The following is a 25155-nucleotide window of genomic DNA, read 5'->3' as shown; positions in this document are numbered from 1 at the left end:
GTGTGTAGAGCGGGTTAAAGTGCCCCAGTGTGTTCCATGCTGATCTGATAATGAGTGAGCAGGGTCAATAGAATGTTAACGGCCCCGTGGGAACGGCTGCTGGTGGATGGGTGGAGGAAGGACGAGGGCCCAGGGACACTGAGCTGTGTTTTCACTGTGTCCTATCCTCACTCTACCACTGCGTGTGTGTGTGTGTGTGTGTGTGTGTGTGTGTGTGTGTGTGTGTGTGTGTGTGTGTGTGTGTGACTGTGTGTGTGTGTGTGTGTGTGTGTGTGTGTGTGTGTGTGTGTGTGTGTGTGTGTGTGTGTGTGTGTGTGTGTGTGTGTGTGTGTGCGTGCGACCGTGCGTGCGCGCGTGCGACCGTGCGTGCGTGTGCGTGCGCGTGTGTGTGTTTGTGTTTGTATTAGAGAGAGAGTGTGCAGCAGCAATGGTAAGGTGCCTCTGTCCCTGATATTTGACTCTTTAGCTCAGCCCCCACTGTGTCCTCCCATCAGACCCACAGTCAAACAAAGCAGCATGTACATAATGTAAAACAGCCAGCAAAAAAAGGTAGCTTCTTACACAGTAAAATCCTCCAATGCTCATATAACTAGATGATAATAATAGTAATAGAGATACGGAGAGTTACAAATGGACATATTTTACTGTGTACCCAGACTTATACCAGAATTTTCACCCAGGAAGATATAGTTTATATTAATATAGCATTATTACTACTGCTGTATCGGAAACTGATGATGCTAGCTTCCAGGACAATGCTGCTAAAATGCTGCTTATCCATACATACGTTTCAGTCTCAGACACTAGTAACATCATCCATAGGTGTTTTACAGCATAATGCACTGATGGTCTATCTGGCTCATTATACTTGCAAATGGCCAATACCCATAGTGACTGAGTGAGTGGGTTGGAGGAGTCATAAACCACAAGGTGAAAGAGTAATTGGATCACCCAAACATAAGTAATAAAACCTCACACAAGAAGACTGCGTGTCATTGATAAAACACCTCTTCTATGTGTAATCTGATATACCAGTATCAATAGGGCTGGAAAGGGGTACAATGCTATACATGTGACCGGCACCATGTGGGAGGAAATTCCTTGAACCTCATCTATTTTTGTGTGCAACCATGTTGCATGCTGCGAGTCCTTGATTTTCAACCAAAATAATTCATATTTGCAGAACTAGGACAGCTAGTGTTTCTCTACACACACTGTCCCGGAGAAACTTCTCACTGTCAGGAGACTTCATGTGTATCGTTGGAGACATGTGCACTACACACTCTCCTATGACCAACTGTAGTGATTATAGTCGACTCGTGACAGGATCTATATGTAAAAGGGAAAACTGGGAATTGGTAAAAACGACTAAATTGGGAGAAAAAGGTGAAAATAAAATGGGGGGGGGGATTAATATTAGACACCATTCAACGACACAAGTAAAGGCCACAGAGACAATGATGCAGATTCACAAACCTGCGCACACACATGTATACGCAGGGTAAAATTATGTGTCACGTGTTTTGCCACGCTTTGAATCAATATCAAACCTGAGATGGGAAGTTGTGGGGAGAAAAAAAAAAGATGTCTGCCTTTTAAGTCTAACAAATACAGTAGGTGAAAGAGGACATGTCTGATAGAGTAGGTGTTGAAATGACAAGACAAGGGCTTGTTCTCGCGAAAGACCATGAGCAGGAGAATAGGGAGCAATGCAGGAGGGTGGGGTGAAAGAGGATTGTTTAGAGAGAGAGAGAAAGAGGGAGAGAGATAGAGAGAGAGAGAGAAGGGAGGGGAGGGGAGAAAAGCACTAAAAAAACATTGCGTGTTGTGTTGGCAGGCGTTCCAGTCAAATCCCTTGGCAGCTCAAAGATGTTTTTTCTGGAAGCCCCGCCTTTGCCATCTGATATTCAAATGCAGAGGAAACTGGAGAGGAGCTCCTCCCAGACCACCCGCAGAATGGTCGGGGATTAGTCAAAGCATCAAGTAGGTCAACAAGATGCAGGGCCAGTGCATGTAGAGGGGACATGAGGCAGCTCGCCCACACAGCAGCCAGCCTAGGCCTGCTTGAGTTACTATTCACACGACGCACGCACTCACGAACACCGTAGGCTACATCGGTCTAAACAAATACTCCGACGCGCCAACATAATTAGGCAGTGACCTGTTTTTTCTTTGACAGTTATCCCAAAACAACTCCAATATTCCACTTGATTTTCTGCTTTCGGGAGCGCATGTGGGCTATTAAGCAGGGGATATGAGGACAGGCTCCGGGAGATTTAAACATTCCCTCTGCTGTCAGCAGCCGAACAATCGATTTCACAGACAGAATCCTTGCTTTGCCGAGTAAAGTGCAAAGATGTGGATGAAACGGACAGTGTTGATAACTGAAGTCTTTGTATTAGCATCCTGGTTCTGCTGGTCTACTTTTGATTGTTTCCCAGAGTTTTACAGGTTGCGTGCAGTTGGAAGTGATGATGTACACAGTACACACACATGTATTGTCCAGTAGTTCTGTAAACAACTTCATATGGGAAGAGGGCCTTGGTGCATTTTTTGTTTTTGTTTGTGTGAGTTTTTCTTTTTCTTTTTTTTGTAAAAAGGTCTTTATGAAGCTTGTTCTTTTTCCATGCCAGTACCAGAGGGAAGGAACTGTTCAATGGGAAAGCAGACACCATCTCTATTGTGAGCCCAACATCATGATATCCCCTCACAGAGCACATGGCTAAGCATGGAGCCTTTCCGTCAGATCATTAACACTCTAGAGAAACACAACACGGCGAAACAAAACAGAGAGCACTGCTGTAGAAAATAAGACTGACATACCTGGACACTGACCACGGTATCATCTGTCAGAAGCTCTGTTCCTCAGAAAACTGAGTTCTGTGCATCACATCATGACCTCATTCAAGACTGCCGTTGCTTCTCAGTGATGTAGTAGTCTAGATATTGTTAATGTTTTACATGTAGTAGAATTTGAGAAATAGACATTGTGAGGACAATTTTCCTGGCTCTTGGTTGCTTTCAAGGTTACAAACTAGAGTTAGTCTTTTAGTCAATTAGGAAAAGATTCGGGTTGGGATTTGTTGTAGTATACAACTATGCTGTGTACTTGTACAATGTACTTGTACGTGAATATACAATATACTTGATATAAAGTATGTTACAGTTCAGGCAGTACACACTACATATCAAGTATATTGTATATTCACGTACAAGTACATAGTACACAGCATAGTTGTATACTACAACAGGATTTACGGTTGAGTTATGCTGATTCATAGTTAGTTTGGCCACTCGTGTCATGTTCTCAAACTAGCTGATCTACAAGCCCACAACGCTTTGCAACAAAACATGTTGTGAGCTTGTAGATCAGCTATTTTAGTGTGCGACATCAGCGCACAATTAGCATAACTGAGACTTTAGGGTTAAATTGGCAAAAATGCATTTTCTGTATATAATAATGCTGTCCTAACATGTGTTATGTGAACACAATTACAGTAATTCCAACGCGTGCGTGTCTTTGTGTGTTAGGGTCATATTATACAGAGACAATACCATGTCAGGAGTAACTTTACTGCAGTCACAATGATATTCTTCATCTCTCTACACACACTCACACAGTACCTCATTATGCTGTGATGATTCTCACTGAAAATGTCTATCACAGATACAAGTTCATCTATATGAATCATTTATACTTCAAGGACAAAGTGGCTTATTTAATGAGACTACTGAGATGGCTTTTGAGTAGGCCTACTGTACGTGTCTTTGTCCAGTGTTATATCATTCTTGTTTATTTTGAACAGAGGTCAAACCTTCTCTTTCCTGCTCTCCATTTGTTGCACCAATAAAAAAGTTAATGAGTAATCCACTCATCACAAGGCCTTGTTGGGTGTGACAAAAGATGGCACTTTATTGGGTTTACTGCACAGATACAGTAGGCTAGGCCATTTTTTATTTGTCAAAATCTAGTTGAATTATTAAAAAATAAGACGTAAGTGTGGATTTAATTGCAATTTTGTCATTGGGCTTATCAACTTAATAGGGCTTAACAACAACAACAAAATAGAGAAAAAAGACGATCTGCACCCCCACGACATGTCGGAACGTGTCACGATGTGACATGTCGTGAGCTTGTAGTTGAGCGGCTATTTTGTATGTAAATACAAATGTGTTGTGATTTATTTAAATTACAATTCATTTTTCTTTAATGACATGCTCAAAATAGGGACAGTAGGTTGAAAGTGGTTAAATAAGTGGCCCTAGCACACTGTTTCCCAAAGAGTGGGTTGGGACCCATTTGTGGGTCACGGACCAATTTTTATGGGTGACAATTCAAGTACAAATTCCATTTTATTTTCTTACATTTAAAAAACATATATATTTCAAAAGATATACACAAATGAACAAATCTAAGAAATTCCATGAATTAAAGGTATATTCAGTGATTTCACTCAAAAAACCGTAGGTTTCATTTTTGGCTGGGACCTAAGCCTTTCTTTCATCCAATCAGGTTAGAGAGTCAAAAACGAAACCTAAGGTTTTTTGACCCCCAGGGGTTAACTGGGGACAGGGAGGAACTCCTTATATGGTCAGCACACTCTATAGTAGAGAGGATTATCACAACAAAACAAAAAAATAAGTGATATTTGAATTAAGTGAAATCACTGAATATACCTTTAACAAATTATAATAATTAAGAAGTAGTGAAAATAGCCGAACTACAAGCTTGCAACGAGGCGCAACGCTGCGCATTGTGAGCTGCTATTTTCACCAGTTTGGGTCCCGGGCAAACGACTAATCTCTCAATCTTTTGGGTCTCGACCTGAAAAGTTTGGGAACCACTGCTCCAGCAGGCACACGTGTTATTACCGGTACTTATTTTTGTCCAAATATAAATATTATAGTTCCATTCATTGTTTATTGTTTTGCAGCTAAGCTTGCTGTGTCATAATGATTATGTTGGTAAACCCTTAACCAACGCTCTACATAATGGAGAATGTCACAGCCAATCCAGTTCAAAGGTTACAGTATGGTGTGACTTCCAACAGTCCCTCCTATCACAGTTTACACCTGCCCCCACCCCCACCTTCAAACCTTGGGACACAGTGTGGCTGGAATTGGGACGGAAAGGTCAAAGGTGGAGGGTTAATGTCTGCTGACACTCTGGCTCCCTCCCTCTGAGACAATCAGGCGTCTGAATCTAAACTCTCCTCTGTTTGCACTGCTCGGCTGAGAGACTGACGCAGCAGAGCTGACCCTTGCCCTGGCATTCATATGTTTTGTATGTATGTATGTATTCCTTACCCTAAAATCTTCCATTGAATGAAACTGCATAAAATGCTATTTTAGGGATGGCTGGCTGGGGTTAGATTACTTAATTCCTGGGTGGATAAAAAAAAACAATCAAATCTCCTGCATTTCCCATCCAAAGATTGAGAAGATAATCTGGCCTAGTAACCGTCCACTGAACTCGTTCGGATATGAAAGGTGAATCACAGTTTCTAGCATTATGTGGATGAAAGAGTCTCAGACTGAGCTTGAAAATAGCTGTGCTTGTTAACTATTTGGCTTTTTTTTCCCTTTTTCCCCGCTTTTGCCTTTATTGATAGGGTACAGTAATGTTTGGACAGGAAAGGGGGAGAGAGATGGGGGAAGACACACGGCAAAGGCCGACGGGCTCGAGACTCGAACCCGCGACATGCCACCAGGCTGGATTACTGGCCCAAGTGCCTGCAGCCAGGCCACTATTTGTCATTTTGACATTGGTTTTCTAACGTCATATTCACCTGTACGTCTCTGATGTTGTATGCTATTTGACAAGTTTGTTATTGTTATTATTATTAGTTATTGGAGGAAATACAAATCTAATTGAGTATATGAATTACTTTGTTGTTGTTTTTTTGTCTTTAAAACCATGTCATTAAACAATCTTTATTTTATTTGTTCTTGTATCTTTGTCTCAGCGATAATGTGAGGATGTCACACTCAAAAACGCCAATCTACCATTATTTTACCTTGTTTAATAAGGCACTTTGTTAACAGGATTGTAAAAGCTCTGCCTTGTAAAATATCAAAGTGCAATTACAAATGACTTTTAAATGCTTGTTAACATGCCCTTTTAAATGTGCCACACTTTCTTCTTCTTTCACCCTGTCTTTTATGCTAGCCCTGCCCCTGTGACACCATGCAGCCACCAACTCAGTTTGACACCATTGACAATAGAAAATATATAAAGTAATACATTCTTCAAAACACAGTTCTTACAAACAGTTGTAAAGGAGACAGACTTTATTTCTTTACCCTAGAGAAAAGAGCCACAATCTGTCCATACTTAGGTCAAAGGTCAGAGTTCTCTGAACCACATTTCTGTGAAAAGCTTGGGGGCAAAGTTCAGGGTTTTCTGGTTGGGGGAGGAATGAATGGGAGGATATTGTATCTCCATTTATGTGGCATTAGAGGTCAAAGTTCAGAGATGAAAGGTCATTGCAGTTCAGAGGTTACAAGGTGAGATGCCATTTAAATCGCCTGTATGTCTGTCTAACTTAAGGCCGATGGTAATGCAAAAGATTCAAGATTTGTATTGTTATACAATATACATCATCATCGAAATCCATAACTTTTCAGGAAATGAAAAAATGTGTTACAAATGGATCCATTTATGTTTGGTCACAAGCTATACTTTTCATTGTTTCAATATTTATAAAAACCAACAGACAAACTTTACCACTTTCATTTTGACTTTTAAAAACTCTCAAAAGTAGTGAAAATAGCTGATCTACAAGCTCACATGCAACATGTTGTGAACTTTATGATTGCCTACTCTTGTATGAAGAAGTAGGGCATTTGTTTAAAACAAACAAACAAAAAAAACGTTTAAAGATGGATATATAATATATTATATTTGAGTGTCAGTCTTCATATGCAAAGTGTGATGTACCAGCGTGTGTGTGCATGGTATGTGTTTAAATGTTGAGGTAGGTGTGTGAGGGGGCGTGGAAACAAAATAATTAAATTGTAAAAATTGTACATGACATCAATACAGTAAATGCTGCAATGCATAATCAACAATAGAAGCTGTAAAAAAAAACTATTATATGAATGTCACTTCGGTATATGGACTTTGGTCAGACCCATATTTTGACTGCTGTAAGGCTAAATTAAGTTCATGTCCTGTTGTGAACGTTAACCTTGTAAAGTGCTCTCCACTTGTTGATGAACTAAATTACTGTTTAACCACTTAAGCCCTATTTTACACTGTGTTGCAAGGAGAAATTAGCCAATCTACAAGTTCACAACGCATCATGAGCTTGTAGATCTGCTATTTTCACAATTCATGTCCATTTTTGCCTATTAACAACATTCTCGAAGTAGGGACGCCACATTGAATGTGGTTAAACACAGTGGCTGAAACACCTTGGCAGGGTTACGGCAGATTAGAAGACAGTTTTCACAGAGCTGAATACGAGTAGCCAATAACACCACATGATTTGGTAGTGTGTGTGTGTGTGTGTGTGTGTGTGTGTGTGTGTGTGCGTGTGCGTGTGCGTGTGCATGCGTGCATGCATGCGTGGGGGGGGGGGGGGGGTGCTCTATTCCAAAAGGAAAACAGAGAGGGACAGGGCAGAAGTAGGTTATGTTGTTGTGTTCTTCTTATTCATGAGAAGACTTTATGTTCCCCGTGGTCCTCAGAGACAGTTTGTTCAAGGCCATTTTAAGATTAAGGGCTGCAGGCCATACGGTTGTAATATCACAGATTGAGATGAGATGTTCAAAAACATAGCAAGTCAGAGAGAGTATCAGTTCATAAACTGTGTAGTTTAGACTGCACAGACTAGACCCTATAAAGTCTAATTTAAATATTGTCATTTTACAAAAAAGGCTTTAGTTTACAAGATGATATGAGTGCACTAGCAATTTTCAGGAGTTACAGAAATTCAAAGATACCAGTTTAAGGACTTTGAAGGACACAATTTCTCTGGATGTTAAATTAGTACTGTGTAAATTGACAAGCAACCTCGCTCTTCTTTTTTACAGTACCCAGTTTCATATGTATTTAGTTACAGACATCTGGGAAGTAGCCTACTTAGTATACAGTAAATAAATTGGCTATATAATATTCTTTATTGCTGGACCCTAGCTGTGCTAATCCAGACTAGAGGGGGTACAGTGCCTTGTTCAAGGGCACTACAGAGATTTCGCTCCCCCTGCTGTTTCACTGTTATACTGAAATCAGCTGAATTTTGAAAATTGTACTTTTGTTTCATTTATGGAAATTATGGTTGACTGCATGCCCAGTGCAGTCATGAAGTTAATTCACATTTTCTGCTATCATAAAATCTGCCTAAGTATTAACTATTCAAGTACAGTTTACCACTTTCACCTTCATTGAATGAGAACATCTTCCTCTTTGCTGTACGTTTAAAGTAAACTGTTCATTTTGGTATTATACACTGGTCAATACAGCCTAATCTCATCTCAATAATCTCAATAATCTCACAAGGCAAAAAAGGAAGAAAAAAACAATAATAATAAATACATTTAAAAACGTTGGTTATCTTAAGTAGGCCTACATTTGCATTAATTTCTTACTGTACGAATTGTGTAGGGTAGGGCTATCAATCAATCATCAATCATATAAACTGTTATTTTATTTTATTTTAGATTCGGGCTACATTTTCCAGGATAAGTGTAGGGGCCTATATTACACTTGTATTATGTAAAGTTATACGCGTGTTAATTAATGTTATTAATCTATTCCTATGACAGCTCCCTTCATGTGAAAGTAGCCCAGGATATGAAGGATTGTTCCTTTAAGGGTGGTGTCAGCGACACAGAGAGGAGGAGTGTTGCCTCTGCTGAGTTCTCCACTGCGAGGGGATTCCGAGAATAAACAATTCCGATAGACTCGACTACAGGTCGTGGATCCTGATCACCTCGATCATATAGTCGAACATCCGATGCGTATTGGACTAATTTTTAATTTTTTTTAAAGAAACGAATAGCCTCGCCATTTTTGTATCAAGCCCACGAGACAAATGCGACCTTTTTGTATTGAGACTAACCGTGGAATAGCCTCCTCTCGACTCGAATAATGATGCGCCTCTCCGGTTGACTGGGGTCTGCCGCCTGCCAGCGGGGTAGACAACGCAGGTAGGCTACGTGCCCAGATACATGTACATGTCAATGACATTATTACGAGCGGGTAAAATACACGGGAGACCATAAGGGACGATCTTGGCAAGGATTATACTGGAGATCATAGCGTGTTTTAGGGGGATACATGGATGTTGTGTAGTGTGTCGAGTAGAGCCAGGCGCATATGGATAGCGGTGAAAACGCTGCATAAAGAAGTCGGTATAAATCACCGAGGCTGTGACATGATGGCTTCTATTAAAAAAAAAAAAAAAAAAAAAGCATTGCAAAGTCATTTTGTAATACACCGTCTTTCTCCAAAGCACAATCCTATATCCAGCCAATTAGCTATATATCCCTACATTATGTTCATCTTTAAAACACATTCGCTATGATTCATGTGATACAGTTCGACTCGCCGTTCTATCGATGGACCGCTAGCATACTATATCCATGTCTTGAATGAAATATATAACAAGCCTGATAATGTTGTAAACGGGCTATTGTCGTACACTCCTTTAGTCCTTACCTTTTTAACAATGTGAACACGCACAGAAGACATCAGTTATTCCTGTTTAAAATAACGCAGTGTGTTTATAAACATTGCATGTATGGCCGTCATGTCAGCAGTTAAAATGTGGTACGATGATATTGGCTACAGTATTTAGCCTAACAATGTACAATAGAGTAACATGCAGTAGTGTTTGGGATAAATACAGTGCCCTGGGTCTTTAACGTTGCATTAGCATGAAGTATAGTACAGTGCGTTGTGTTAGGCTGGAAACACCGCCTTTGTTACATATTGTAGCCTATTCAGGATACAGCGACATTAACCCCTCATAACTATGGATTAATGTAAACGTTGGTGAGAAACACGAATTGTTAGATTGCTTGTTGCTCACTCTTACCCACTCCAACTAGAAGCCTATGCTTAGCTCGTTATTAATCTGGTTTCATTGATGCCTCATTAATACACACAGCATTTAACTTGTTTTTTAGGGCTTGTCCCACAAGTTCAACTTATGCAACACCAATCCAATGGAATGCCATAAACCCCCTGTACAAAATTGTGAACGTTTGGGGAGTGGTGATGTTTCAGAGTATAGACCATAATGTGGTTGGTTGAAGTTGTTTTGTCTGACAAGTTGTCACCCTTTCTGATATGGTTTCATTGTTCAGACTTCAAAGCTTCCTGTAGCCGAATGACTAAAGGGGCAGGCTCTTTAAAGACCTTTTTGTAGGCACCAGGTTATCATGTCCTGTTGCTTAATTTGATCCTGCATGGGTCAGTGTAGAGGAGAAAGGTCAGGGGCCAAAGTTTTCAAGGAGTTATGGGGGAGTGGGACAACTGTTGGTTCATGTGCAGTTTGTGCACACAGTCTGCATTGTAATGCATTATGTTTCAGAGAACCGTAGAGAAAAGTCAAACTTCTATAAATTCTGTTATACAAAAATACTGCCTGCCTTTTAGCCTTTCTTTTGTTGAGTGTTTAAGCTGCTTAATTATTTGCCCTGAACTTGCACAAGATGTTCAAGGTAGCTCAGCACGTTCTCTGTTGCCATAGATAACTAAAACTTCCACATCATGCATAGCTCAGCCATGATGTTGCACTTGAAAAGCACCTTTGTGCTAGCGCCCTGGCTAACCTACTGTACTCTCTACTCCAGTCCAGTGAGCTTCTGTATTGGATGAGGCTTGACTTGTCTGAGCCATCTGCAATTATCTAGGGAGCTGCTGGTGAGTGATGTGCAGTAGCCTGCAACAGAATCAGAGGACATTCAAATGGCCAAATGCAAATGATGCCGTGTCTGCTGAATAGTCACAGGACTGGACTCTGTACTCCCCTCTCCTATCCACTGGCTACATTTTCATAACAACAAATCTTATCTGCCAACCAAACAGCATTGCAGCTATATGAAAATGAGTGTGTGTGTGTGTGTGTGTGTGTGTGTGTGTGTGTGTGTGTGTGTGTGTGTGTGTGTGTGTGTGTGTGTGTGTGTGTGTGTGTGTGTGTGTGTGTGTGTGTGTGTGTGTGTGTGTGTGTGTGTGTGTGTGTGTGTGTGTGTGTGTGTGTGTGTGTGTTTTCCATGTTGGTTTAGTCCAGATGCTTCTTGGTTGAGTATATTTAGACTATTTACACACCTGTACCATTTACACACATATTTTCACCAGAGAAAAGTATTTGATCAAAATGCAATTGTTTATTTTCTACTTGTGATTAATTATGTTAATTATGTACAGGGAATGGGGATTACCACCACTATGTTAGCCTAGCAAAACAGGACAGCAGGTTTCATCATAAATTGAGCAATGAAGAGAATTATGACAGAATCACATTTCTGCCCATGGATCTTCATCCTGTAACTCAGATCAGGGACCTTCTTGCCACAAGGTTGTCTTTGTGATTGTTTTATGTTTCTGGTACATATAGTATACAGTACTAGTCCTATAAGCATTTATTATACATCCACAAAGCAATTCAGTGACCAGACTCTATAGTTATTTTGTACAGACAAGTCACCTATACATGTATACCATGATATAGTCAGGGTGAAGCTCAAACAACAATGACTAGACAGAAATAAATATCTTTGTATAGGGTGGTCCAAGGCAAGCAGCAGAGCTGCTGGAACCGTATTCTTTCTTTTTCTCAGAAACCATACCAGCTACAGTTCCCAAACTTGGCAGAAATGTTGATAATCTCACCCACTCTCCAAACCCTTTTTCCCCTCTCTGGCCCTATAACGACAAACTTTACGTCTTGGCCTCTAACCTTTGAGTCATAAGGGCAGCAATGTTTAAAATTTTGAACTTTGAACTTTGAATATTGAACAAATGTTAAACATTTAACTTTAAACACAATTTTTTCCCCTTTTTCATTTCTTCGTCATCTTCATATTCTTCTGAAAGTCATCTTTAGTAAATGTTAATTTAACTAATAGTGTAAAATATTGACTGGCATTGTCTGATTTATACAGGTATTTAAATGGTTGCACATTTCATTCAGAATACGCTCACAATGGGTCACTCTGCGACGTGTATTTTAATCATGTGACGTTGCACACAACTCAAAATAAACAACAAATCAAGACTAAAATGACAGTTAGCTGTGCTATACTTGGGGCATAGCTGAATGTATAGGCACATACCATGTCTCTTTCCACTGTCACTGACACACTGTCAATAAAGGCAGAATTAACCAAACTTATCTTTAAAAAAAAGTTCTATTCTAAACTTAAGTAATTGCTAGAGTTAAACTAATCAAAGCCAATTCTGAATGGGTTAACTGCAAACAGAGAGAATGTGAAATTTCATTTCACTATTTCTTTGGCACTTTAAATATGCTTCGTTTGTTTTATTTAATTAAACAAAGCACAAGCACAAGACCAAATAGCTTTTTTTGTGAAATATCATTCCTATTTCCTACATAATCTGTATACAAGTTAGTTGACAAAGTAATCTGACACATCAGTGTCTCCACTAAGACTATTAGACCAGTACATCTGTCATGAACAGGAGGCAACCAAAGTCAATGAGACTCATTTTGATGACAAAGCAGGAATGACAGAATGCATCATTACAGCTATTGCTCCTCGATGCAAGTTGGAATGACGGAATGGAAGGATCCTTCCAAGATGGATATCATGCCTCCATGGCAGTGTCCGAGCTGCTGGCCAGGTCTCATCTGGGGTTGGTTGCATGACCCCCCCCCCCCCCCACCACCACCTTCACCCTCACTTCAGACGTCACTCTCCTCCCTCCCGACCTCACGCTTCACCTTGGCCTTGGTTTGCAATGACAGGCCCTTCAATTATCACCTGTGATAGATCGTCACTGATTGCAATTGCTGTGAATTATTTGAAGACTTAGCAGAAATCACTCACAAATTGACAGAGCAAGCAAGAAAATGATAGAGGGGGGTGTTGCAGGCCAGATAAATTGCACGAATGAGAGTCACCCACACAAAGCATCATCCAAAACAACAGCTGTGAGGCCTAACTGTGCCGATCAATGGAGCACAGCGCCACCTTGTACTAAGACGCAGACCTACCAGTCCGACTGTTCATTCTCTCCTCTTGATGTGTTAAGTAACGGCTAAGGAGATGTGCTGTGGTGGATGCATTTGGCCTCCCGGGTGATGAGCGAGGAGGTGACTGTCCTCCTGGCTGGGTTGTGGTCACAGACAGAGGAGAGGAGTGGAACTGACTCCCTTCCACTCATCTCCATCCTCTTTCTCACTCTGGCTCTGTCCTGTTGCAGAGCTGCTGCCCCCAGGCTGTAGAGGTGCAGTAGGAAGGGTTCTTGGCCATTGTGGCGAGTGTGCTGCCAGGTTGCTGCAGTTGAGACGAGTGGAAGCTCTCTGCCTCACCACAAGCAGGCCAATGTCAGTGAGTGACAGTAGGGGCGTACTGCAAAAGGAACAAGGACAGACTGTATATGCCAGACTCGGCCTGTATTATTTTGGGAGTGTGGGAGTCTGACCAGGTGTATTGACCATATTCACACCGTGGCCATTTTTCTCTTACGTCATACCCACCCCACCGAGTATTGCATAAGAGCAAAATAGATTGGCCGTGTGAATCATAAAAATGTGCTAAATGCGGGGGTGGCAGACCAGCATGCACGTTGAAGCCGCCGGCCCTACTGGTCAAAGCTGGAGTAAACCCTCAGGGTTTAACATTGAGCGCTTGTTATAGTACAGCGGCTAACAGCCATATTGTGAGAGAACCTTTCACTTGGTGATACAAGCGTGAAATTTGGCATGAACATGCCTCTGGGTCACCTCTTTAACTTTTTTAACCGAGCCAGCGAAAAATCCAATATGGCGGTCATTTTTCAAGATGGCCGCCAAATAAAAAAGGCCTTTTGTGGCGGTTCTGGACAACCATGGGTGCGGCCGACTCGAGACCGGGCACTGCACTCCCTGTGGGTGTGTGGAACGTGTGTGTCGAATTTGAAGTCGGTGGGGCGAACGGTTCTCGGGTTACGTGGATTACAGAAGTACACACGCACACAAAATTCGTGCAATATAGCAGATCATTGGAACGGTTGTTCGCTTGGTGATACAAGCGTGAAATTTGGCATGAACATGCCTCTGGTTCACCTCTTTAACTTTTTTAACCGAGCCATCCAAGAATCCAATATGGCGGTGCTATTTCAAGATGGCCGCCATATCTAAATGTTAGCCTATGTCTACATTTCTTACGAATTTTAGGAAAAAATTCACCATTATAGATGATAGATGATAGATTTTTTTTTTAATTATTATTATTTTATATATTTATTTTATTCTTTATATTTATTTTTTATTTTTTTGTCATTATTTTTAGTTTTCATACTGAAAATGGTAGCATGCTAATGCTACCATTTTCTAATGCTAATTAGCATGTTAGCATTATCATGTTAGCATGCTATGTTAGCATGCTAGCATATTACCATGTTAGCATTATTATGTTAGCATTAGCATGCTACCATGTTAGCATTAAGTTAGCATTAGCATGCTACCATGAAAACAGAAAATAATAACAAAAAAATAATATATATATATATATAAAGAATATAAAAAAATAATAATAATAATAAATAAATAAACTATCTATCTATAATGGTGAAACTTTTCCTAAAATTTGTAAGAAATGTAGACATAGGCTAACAATTAGATGTGGCGGCCATCTTGAAATAGCACCGCCATATTGGATTCTTGGATGGCTCGGTTAAAAAAGTTAAAGAGTTGACCCAAAGGAAGGTTCATGACAAATGTCACGCTTGTATCACCAAGCGAACAACCGTTCCAATGATCTGCTATATTGCACGAATTTTGTGTGCTTGTGTACATCTGTAATCCACGTAACTCGAGAACCGTTCGCCCCACCGACTTCATGTTCATGCCAAATGTCACGCTTGTATCACCAAGTGAAAGATCGTTCCTATTATCTGCTGTACTATTAGCACTTCCGCATTTTGACCACCCACTGTTGGTGGTCAAATAGAAAGAAATCACACCCGTGTGAAGTGAGGGGCGCTCTTATCATTATACATCATCATACATCATCTCATGAACAACTGAATTTATGTGATTGGTTGCCCATTTGCTCGTCTACATATGACGTACATTTTCCCTTCAGTGTCATTTCATGTTTGTGTTGCCACAAATGTACGTCATATTTGACAGACATTGGACCTAATTTCTCCTTTCTTTGTCAATGGAAAATATGAGACGTGTGTAGACAAAGGCTGTATATAGGAGGGGCTAGCGCCCCTCAAAAATGCGGAAGAAGAGGCTGAGCGTTCTTCCGGGTGCTTCAAAACACCACTGAGCAACTTCCATTGAAATGAATAGCTGGGGGCAGGGCTGTCGCTCCCTCTAGATTATATACAACTTTATGGGGTGGTCGGACGGACGGACCTCTGATGTCACGCTGACTCAGCCGGACCTCTGATGTCACTCTGACTCAGCCGGACCTCTGATGTCACTCTGACTCAGCCATAACTAGTTCAGATACAGAGATCCGGTTGTACAGAGCCACCGATCCAACCGATATGCCATATAGCGTATGGGACCGACCAACTTCAAACTCGGCCGACACAGTGGCAAGGACTAAAGGGAGTGCAGTGCGCCACAGAAAGTAGTTCGGATTCAGATGTCCAGTTGTCCCGAAATGCCGATCCAAACAATATGCCCATATATGGCTATTCAAATATATGGGCATATTCTGTTGACATCAGGGTCCTCCATATATGGGAATAAAAGGGACAGGTACAGACGGGTACTCTGACAAAGCCCCAGACTATATGACTCAGACATATTGGTCGGATCGGCTGTGCAATGTAGGTGTGAGTGCCGCGTAGCAGTAGCTGCCCTCTAGTATGGTAAATTGGGCTCCATAGAAATGCACAAGGTTTCCAATGAGTTTTCACTTTATTTGTGGACTGTGGAGCTGTTAATTGGCTGTTAATTAATATTATGTGACATGGACATTACAATTACTCTTGATGCATTGTTTGGGTATTATAGCAGTGCTAATTTTCAACACCTGTGCTGTCACCTGTTCAGGCGATGTACATAACTAGGACTAAGATAATGCAGTCATTCAGCCCGGGGAGGATCATTGTAAACATGGATTCGTATGAAGTTACATTATGCCTCGCTCAGACAAAGGTACAGAGATTAGTCGTGTGTGATGGGCTTCGGTAACGTGTACTTGTGTGTGTGGTCCCTAACTCCTACGTATTTTCTTCTAGTCTCCCTAGCATAGCCTGAGAAGTCTAAAGGTTGAGGGTTAGGACAGCAGGTCACAAAGTCCAATTAGAATGCCTGAACTGCAGTAGGATATCTGGAGAGAGAGGTTGACTGTTACTCAACTGTGTCTTATTTTAACCAGGTTATGTGGCGGGAGCGCAAGGGAGACGCGGGGGCTAAGTGAAAATGCCACTCATTCCTGAAGAGTCCCTGGCCTCGTCAAGGTTAGTGGCTTGTCTTTGTAAGTTGAGGGATTGATGCATGAGCCTGTCTGGTGGTGAATTCAAAGTCCAAGGCTGTCACACAGGCAGCAGCCCCCCTCCCCTCTGCAGCCTATCACAGGGCCCCGTCCTTCCCAACTTCTTAGCAGCCTGTCCTTTTTGGAACCTTGAGCAGCCCAGGCAAGGACACAGCGTCTGGTGCAGTAAGCCTGTGCAGAGGGGGGAGGCTTTACGTAACATTCTGCTTTAAACATGGGCGGATGACTTCCCTGACACAGAGCAGTGCAGTGCAGAGCAGCACATGTCCCCTTGGCCCCTCCTGGCCAAGGGGGGCGGGGGGGAGCAGAGAGAGATCCCAGCAACTTAATTATATCTTTCTCTTTTAAAAGCTTTCGTTTGAAATTAAAATTTTCCAAGGCAATTAACTAAAGAGGACTTTTCAGAATTTATGAATGAATGATGGATATATTGCACAGGAAGAGGACAGCAGAGGGAGGGGGCAAGGGATGCATACGCTATACCGGTATACTATACAGTATGTGCTGTGAGATTGTGTCCCTGAGATTTATTTGCTTCCCAAGAAGGGTTGTGTTCGGGAAAAAATAAATGTCATAAAACGTTGTCCCGCGGACTTGCTCTGGAACGCCCTGGCCCAGAGTTCATAGTGCACTCTTTAGCAGTCAATCTTTGGGTTATTGTTTGTGTAACCGTACGGACACACACACACACACACACACACGCACACACACACACACACACACACACACACACACACACACACACACCTAACTCATGAAATGAGACTCGTATGTGTATGTTGGAGAGGTGAAAAAACAACATTTTGACCATTGTCAACGGAAAGATCATGTCTGCACCACAGGTTGGAGTTTCCCTATTTATTCTTTTGATACTCATCGTTTGAAAACGCTATGCTGAGTGCTGTTATGCTGCACGCCCCAAATCCTTTCAGTTTGAACTGTAATTGTGTTACTTTTTGGCTTCTAGTGATGAGCTGAATTGTTGCTGGGCAACAGGGGACCTGTGCGGGTGGCAGTGGAGAATAGGAGCTGCATGAGTTCCAGGAGATGTTCGGTACATTAGCCTAGTTTCCAGTGCAGGGCCAAACAGGGCTAAGGCTAGGCACTTAGTACAACTCTGTTCCCTCTAAAAACAGCAAGTCTCTTAATTGTTTTTGCATGTTGACCTGCACAGTGCACACAGGTGACTTGTCAACATGGGAATAGATTGTCATGTGAAGTAATCATCTATTTGTTCCTGTGATCTGAATAGGCAAGAGAAGACCACACATTTTCCACAGCTGTTACGTTATGGACTCCACTTATAAATCTCCCGCTCATGTTCAGCTTTAAATGCATGTTATCAATAATTCATTAAATGAGTTGCGTTTTGGATAAATGTGACAGTACCCTGTCATAACTGTCAGATCTCTACAATCAATTGTGAATGCCACTATTGTCAAGAGTGGGGGAAGTTTGGCATATAACCCCAAGCGGTCTCTACAATTTCTGAAACACGTCCTATTGTGAATTTCCGGCCCACTTATAAATCCATTAGTGAGGTGGTGTTATTCAGTGCATCCTCAAGAGAGCTTGATAAACTGACTGAAAGGCTGTGCCTGGGAACCCGGGCTCTCTCACAACTGCTATAAGGCACCCAATGGTATTGAGGCCGTTTGAGAGGAGACGAAGAGCAGTGTATGGGCAGATGACTGGAGGCGGCCATATGACCTCTTACTTACTTAAGGGAAATGGACTGGTGACCAGAAGATTGCTGGCTCATGCACTGCTCACCCTCTACCCTTGAGCAAAGGCAATTAACCTGAATTCCACCGGTAAATATCCAGCTGTAGAAGTGGAAAGAGATGTGCAAGAGTGATAATCGCATAAGTGACTTTGAATAAAAGTGTCCACTAAGCAGGGAGATTAATACAGTTATTTCAGAATGACAGCTAGTGTTTTCAAGTTATCTCTGACCCAGGACTGCTGAATGTACAGTAGCCCAGTATTGAACCAGTCCTCATCCCACTTATCTCTCACTTTCCAACACCCCCCCCCCTCCCCCACAACACAATCTCTCTTTCCCTTTGGCACTAAGATCAGTGTATGACCTTGACCTGATTGCTGAGGAGGCTTTTTAAGTAACTCTCCAGAAGGGGATCTAATCATGTGACAGTGACACCCTTCACCCCACGTCACCCCACCCTTCCTCCCAACCCTGTATGACTAAGAGGGCATCGTGTGTGTGTGTGTGTGTGTGTGTGTGTGTGTGTGTGTGTGTGTGTGTGTGTGTGTGTGTGTGTGTGTGTGTGTGTGTGTGTGTGTGTGTGTGTGTGTGTGTGTGTGTGTGTGTGTGTGTGTGTGTGTGTGTGTGTGGTGTGTGTGTGTGCGCGCTCTCCAATTGGGTAATCACTCTCAAGGTGGAACCGGGTTGAGGTCATGTCAAATAGAGTCACATGGCCTCTCTGCCCTTATTTGAATTTGGGGACAACAGACCTTAAGTTCCTCCCTGGTGTCATGTTAGTGGTGAAATGAGCATGTTTAGTCATCATCTCAACTCTCAATCACTGATACCAGCAATATCAGTGAAAGGTCAGTTCATGACCAGAGTGATTCATGTCCAAACTGAGCTGGCGGCTTAGATTCATGTTATGCCAGTTGCCTGCATTCACGTTCCGACTGCTGACCCTCAGTTAAAACCACTCCACAGTTAACACTTCTGATGCCTTGGATGTCCACACATGTCTTAAATAAAACGGTGGTTTGCCCAGGACGTGTGGGCACATCTTAAGGTCTTTTTTTTAAATCAACATCGGCCGTTGCTGGCAATGCCTTGCGCAACCCTTCCCGACCTGTTTGGGTGCGCCCATCCACCCGTGCACACATCCACTTTTGTGTTTACGGCCCAACAAAAAACTGAATCTATGCTGCATCCGCGCAGATTGATCATAATGCGGATGTTCTGGTCTAATTTCTGACTTCATGATGCATCGCAGTTACAATATCAACACTTCTAAAGAGAGATCAGACTTACTAGGAAATGGAAGATTTTGCTGCACCAGAAGTGTCAAGAGACTTGAGTATTTTTAAGCAAGCATGTAAAAATCTCTTTCCCCTTGATATGTTCACCACATGGGTGGATAAATAAAGGAACTTGATGGATAATAAACGGAAGTTGATGTCTTTGCCAACTGCATATCGACACATTGCAAACTACAGTGTTTCCACAAAGTATGATGATTAGATTAAGGTGTGAATTATTTCTCACTTATAATGATGGGGAATATCTCCTTCGCTGCCTTTTTCTCCTCTCTTAATTATCTCCGCCCGGCCGGGAGGTGGAGATGCCCATGTTTTCTCCCCTGTTTGTGTGTAGTATGACTGTGTGGGCGGGGTTAGCGTCAAATGTTCCCTGCACAGTGCACACTGCCATCGACCATCAAAGACACACCACCCCATAATTAATCCATTTTTTAATGCATATATATATTATCATTAAAATCTTAATGTTTTGCCGATGATTTGGGGACCCATTGGCAATACCCTTGTGGCCCACCGACTCATAGCTTGGGAATTGCTGTCATACTCTCCTTGTTATTAGCTTCCAAAAATAGTGGGAGGGACCTATCCTTTATTAAATTTGGCTAATGGGAGGGTAGGTTGGGCAGGCCGGCCGGCAGGCGGGCCATAGCCACGTCACCCTGACTCAGACTTGACCATAAACAACCCCAATACGCATATATAGGCATGTCAGGATGACTCAGACATAACCATAAAGAAGTCCGATACGCCCCTATATATATATATATATACGCCCATATATAGACATCCGGTTGTGTTGAGCCACAGATCCGACTGTTATGCCCATATAGTCACATGCATAAATGGGACCAACACAGACTTCAAACTTGGCACGTGCATCAGCAAGGACTCGAGGGAGCCCACCGTCGAACATACACATACAGAGTATCTTTCCAGCTAACTCAAGTCTCGTCAGCTGCAACACAAGATTTACACAGCCCTGGCTAGGCAACCCAGCCTGGCGTAGATTTGTGCTTCACAGAGTATCCTTTTCTACTTTATTTTGAGACTGGGATAGTCAAAGGGAGTCAGTGTTTCCTTTAGGCCCTTAGGTTATTCGTGGAGATGGCAATTGAGATTTGGGCAACGGATGTGAATGGCACAGTCCAGCAATGTAAGAACTTAGAAGTTAGAAGCACTGTTACCTTATCAGTCAGACTGATCTGTTTGCGGTGAGAATGTCAGATATTGTTGTTGGCAACAACAGAAACACTGGGAGGCTATAGCTTGGATCCAACACTGGTAATAGCCTATATGGGGAAATTAAGCCTTGATTTAAAGTAAATCCTGGGCTCATCCCTCATAAACTCCAGAAGACACAAGTGGCATTGCTGTGGTTTATCAGAATTTAACTAGAGACTGTGAGCGCTTTTCCCATAAGCCATACATTGAGTAGATAATCATAATCATAATAATAGGCATGTATTGTATAATAGAAAACTACTGTATGAGTTGAGCTAAACTTTCTTTGGGGGAAATTAGAAATAATTTAGAAATTAAAAAGTATAAAAATCATATAGTCAATCAACAGTGACAGCTGTAACTTGTCACACACATACGCGCACACACACACACACACACACACACACACACACACACACACACACACACACACACACACACAATGTGCACACAATGGCACACAATGGCACACAAATGGCACAATGCTCACAATCACCATGAAGTGTATACGTGCATTTGGAGATGAGATTTGGTACATACTGTAATAGTGTATACATACTGTAATAGTGTATATATACACTGTAAACACTTAGTCTTGTACAGAATTGCAGAATAATTGTATACCTATATTTATACCTGTATTTTTCTAGGTTTTGACATTTTGCCCTCCTGATTGCACCCTTGGCTTATACAGAGACATTTGATAGACGCTATCAAAAATATACCATTTTGTACAATTCTGTTTTCACATCAAGGTTCAACATTAGCTCAGCTCTCTTGTACAACTATGTTAAAGTTTGAATGTGAAGCTACCAGCAAAAGTACAACCAACTCATGTTAAGTATTTAAACTAAGTCTACTGTGGGGTTTCAAAAGTACTTATTAGGGATGTTACTAATTGTGAAGAAAGAAAAGTGATGGCTAGAGGCAGTGGTGGAAAAAGTACTCAAAATATGTATCAGTACTGCAATGCAGAAATACTCTGTTACAAGGAAAAGTCCAGAATTCAAAATGTACCTGAGAAAAAGCACACAATGGCATAATAATTACTCATGCAGAATGCCCCATTTCAAGTTTTAAAATGTATACAAATCTTTTGAAAATAGCAGATCTCACAATCTCACAATGCGCCACACCGCAACACATTGTGAGCTTGTAGATCTGTTATTTTCAAATGGCCAAAATGTGTATAGGGGTTAATGAATGTTTTGTAATAATAATCAAAATCTACAAAGTAACTAGTAACTAAAGTTTTCGAATAATTGTAGTGGAGTAAAAGTACAATATTTGCCTCTGAAATGTAGTGTAGAGTAGAAATAAAAGTTTTGATAGGCATCCTGGCAGAGGTTTTAGTTCTCTGAGTGAGTCACAGACATTTGTCCAGTTTAACTAGTGTATTTTAATCTTTACCGGTCAGATATTTTAGGAGGGTTACTTACTAGTCATGATATATTTTCCAAATAGTTTTTCCCTAAATGTAATAAATTCGAATGCAAAAGCTTGTATAAACTGGTGTTATCACTTCACACGTGTATTTGTGCGCGCACACACACACACACACACACACACACACACACACACACACACACACACACACACACACACACACACACACACACACACACACACACACACACTCGTGCACACACATGCACACACCAGGGTTACCGTAAGGGAGGTGTGTGCTTGTGTAACTTTGTTTACGTGCCTGAGACTGGCACTGGCACAAGAGCCAGACAAATGTGGTTTATCCAGGGCCTCATTCTATCTAAGCCACCTGCCCTTCCATTCAGGGTTGACCTTGGTGCTTACGAGGAGACAGGGCTTGACCTACATAACCCTTAACAGGAACTAAAACCTTCCCCAGCCTCGGCCAAATAAAGAGATCTGACACTGCTATTCTACCTCGCCAAATGGGTCCTTCTTTCTTTCTTTCTTTCTTTCTTTCTTGCTTTCTTTCTTTCTTTCTTTTTTCCCCACTCTTCTATTTGGCCATATTTTCATCCTCACACCTTCATGGTGACAATATGGAATGGATTCCTCTTTTTGAAGGGTGTCTGGCAGCAGAGAAAAGTGGAGCAGCAGGCTTCATGACTCGTCTCTGAGGCACCAACATGTCTGTTGCACTGGGTCAACATTAACACGCAGAGGCTTAGCACTCACTGCTGAGAGTTTTAGCAGTAGGTCAGCCCTACCCTGTTTTTTAAAGGGGAGTGTCAAGCAATGGCTAATGCAAATCAGCACTCATGCAACCACACCGTGCAAGCTAGCATCTGGTCTAACTAATGTGCCTGTGTGGTCACACGCTAACAAAAGCTACAGCACAGCTACAGTAACTCAAATCTGAACCCGTCAGAGGAGCATTTTGACAATCTATCCATGAATACTTTTACCGAGAGGTGTACAATTCAGATTCACACATGGTTGGGTGGAGGTGGTTGAGGTGAGCACAACTCAGGGAAGGAGGAGAGTCGTGTAGTAAATGTAGGGAAGGATTACAGTACCAACGGATGAGTGAATGCAGCTTAATGAGAAGCGGTTTGCATGGGAGCTGTGTGTGTGTGATCAGAGATATCATGAGTTGTCCTCTCCCACCATTCACTGGGTATAGTCAATGTTATGCTATGCTTGCTAGCTAGCTCCTCTAGGCTTGCTTGGCTCTTAATGTCTCACTTGCCTGGAAAAGGCTCATAATTATGCTGACCAGATAGCATGTCATGACTTTGTGTGTGTTTAAATGACTGCATGAAGCTCTGCCTGTTTTAAAGACTGGCAGAGGTTTTCCTTGTTCGCCGTTGGGGTGTAAATGATGAAGTAATGCTCACCTCAGAGGTGGGGCGGGGTGACAGCAGTAGATGGGTGTTTAACCCCCGGGAGCAGGCCGTTTGTATTAAGTGTGGGAGGATTTATACTATACAGCCCCACTGATAAGAATGATCCCAAAATACCGGGGCTCATAGGGGTAATCTAGTTTTTTTTCTCTCTCTCCCTCTCTCAGCCCCCCTCTCACTCTCTTGTTTTCTCTCTTTTTTAACATTTATTTTCTTTCTTCCATCTGCTCTTGTCTTTCCCCCCGTTGTCTCCCTCTTTTCTCTCTCTGTCTCCCTCCATCACGCTCTGCAGAACTCCTCGCACGATCGTAGGGAGAGAGGGGAAGAAAAGTGGGTCAGGGTGACCTATTTTTTCTCTTTCCCCCACAGTTCACAGAGGCAGAGGGTGGCGAGGAGTTATCGTCAGTTAGACTGGGAGCGGGGCCTGATGGGGAGGCAGGGCCCTGTCGCGAGACGCAGCCACTCAGAACTGGGTCAGAGGCAGAGGGCTACGTCTTGTAAACGGCTTGTCATACTGGGGAGAAAAGCTGCAAATGAACCATAGATTATACGCCCCAAGCTGAGCACTGAGGTCTCTCCTTACTCCCAAGTCCCACACATCAAAACACATGCACACGCACGCACGCACAACACATCAAAAACACACACATACACACACACACGCTCTACACTCTGAAGCAGTGTGGCACCTCCTACACTGCAAAATCAAAGTGTCAATTCAACTCTCTCTGAGGTTGTAAACATGGATAATTCTTTTACACTGTCAAGAGTGAAATTAACTCTTAGGATTTGACTGTGTATAAGACCCCCCTCCAGACTGGCATTTGATTACTGCAGTCAGACCTGACAGGCTCAAAGCCCAAAGCCACATAAGCTTTTTAAATAAAAGATCCTTTCCCATTTCTCTTTCTTTGACATGCACGTTGCTATTTTCCAAATATAACCCACTCTCCCAGATTTACTCCCGCTTTATTCAGGTCAGGTTATTTACTGCACCGACCGAGTTCAACCCTGGTTTGGAAATGAGCGACGCAGATGCTTATTCAGCTGCCTTTATCACTTTACATGCCAGATGTAAATGAACGGATAGTTGGCTAGTATGGCCCTGTTATGTGATATGAAGCGTCTGTCTGTTATGTGATATTGAAAAATATGGTCTAAAGAAATATGCACAAATTGAAAAGACAAAACTGTGTGAGACCAGCTTTAGTTTTTGAATGATGACCTTTCTTGTGTCATATACATTGAGACTATGTGCTGTCTGTACATTGATTTGACATATAGGCAATCCCAATTTTCAGTTTTCAGTAGACTTCAGATTTAAGTTAAAAATATATAAAATTCCAGTGCGAAACTTGACCCATAACATTTTCTTTTGACATTTTACCACTACGCCCCAGGAAAGAACTGATCCACAGTGACTACGTATATATGTTTTGCTATTGAT

The 25155-nt window shown here is 42.0% G+C and overlaps 1 protein-coding gene across 3 annotated transcripts in view; it reads left to right on the top strand.

The window, feature by feature from the left end:
* Window positions 1-25155, top strand: part of nrip1b (nuclear receptor interacting protein 1b) — an 80736-nt gene that overhangs the window by 30198 nt on the left and 25383 nt on the right. The window contains exons 1-2 of one of the 3 annotated variants that reach the window (XM_083785580.1): window positions 8880-9153; window positions 16519-16600. The gene's annotated coding sequence lies outside the window, so the exon portion shown is untranslated. Of the gene's footprint in view, window positions 1-8879; window positions 9154-16518; window positions 16601-25155 lie in introns of those variants that run through there. The other 2 variants (XM_083785582.1, XM_083785581.1) reach the window with 2 other exon arrangements.

The sequence above is a fragment of the Protomyctophum parallelum genome (assembly GCF_964188405.1).
Source record: "Protomyctophum parallelum genome assembly, chromosome: 1".
Classification (NCBI taxonomy): domain Eukaryota; kingdom Metazoa; phylum Chordata; class Actinopteri; order Myctophiformes; family Myctophidae; genus Protomyctophum; species Protomyctophum parallelum.
This window is presented reverse-complemented; position numbering and strand designations above follow the sequence as displayed.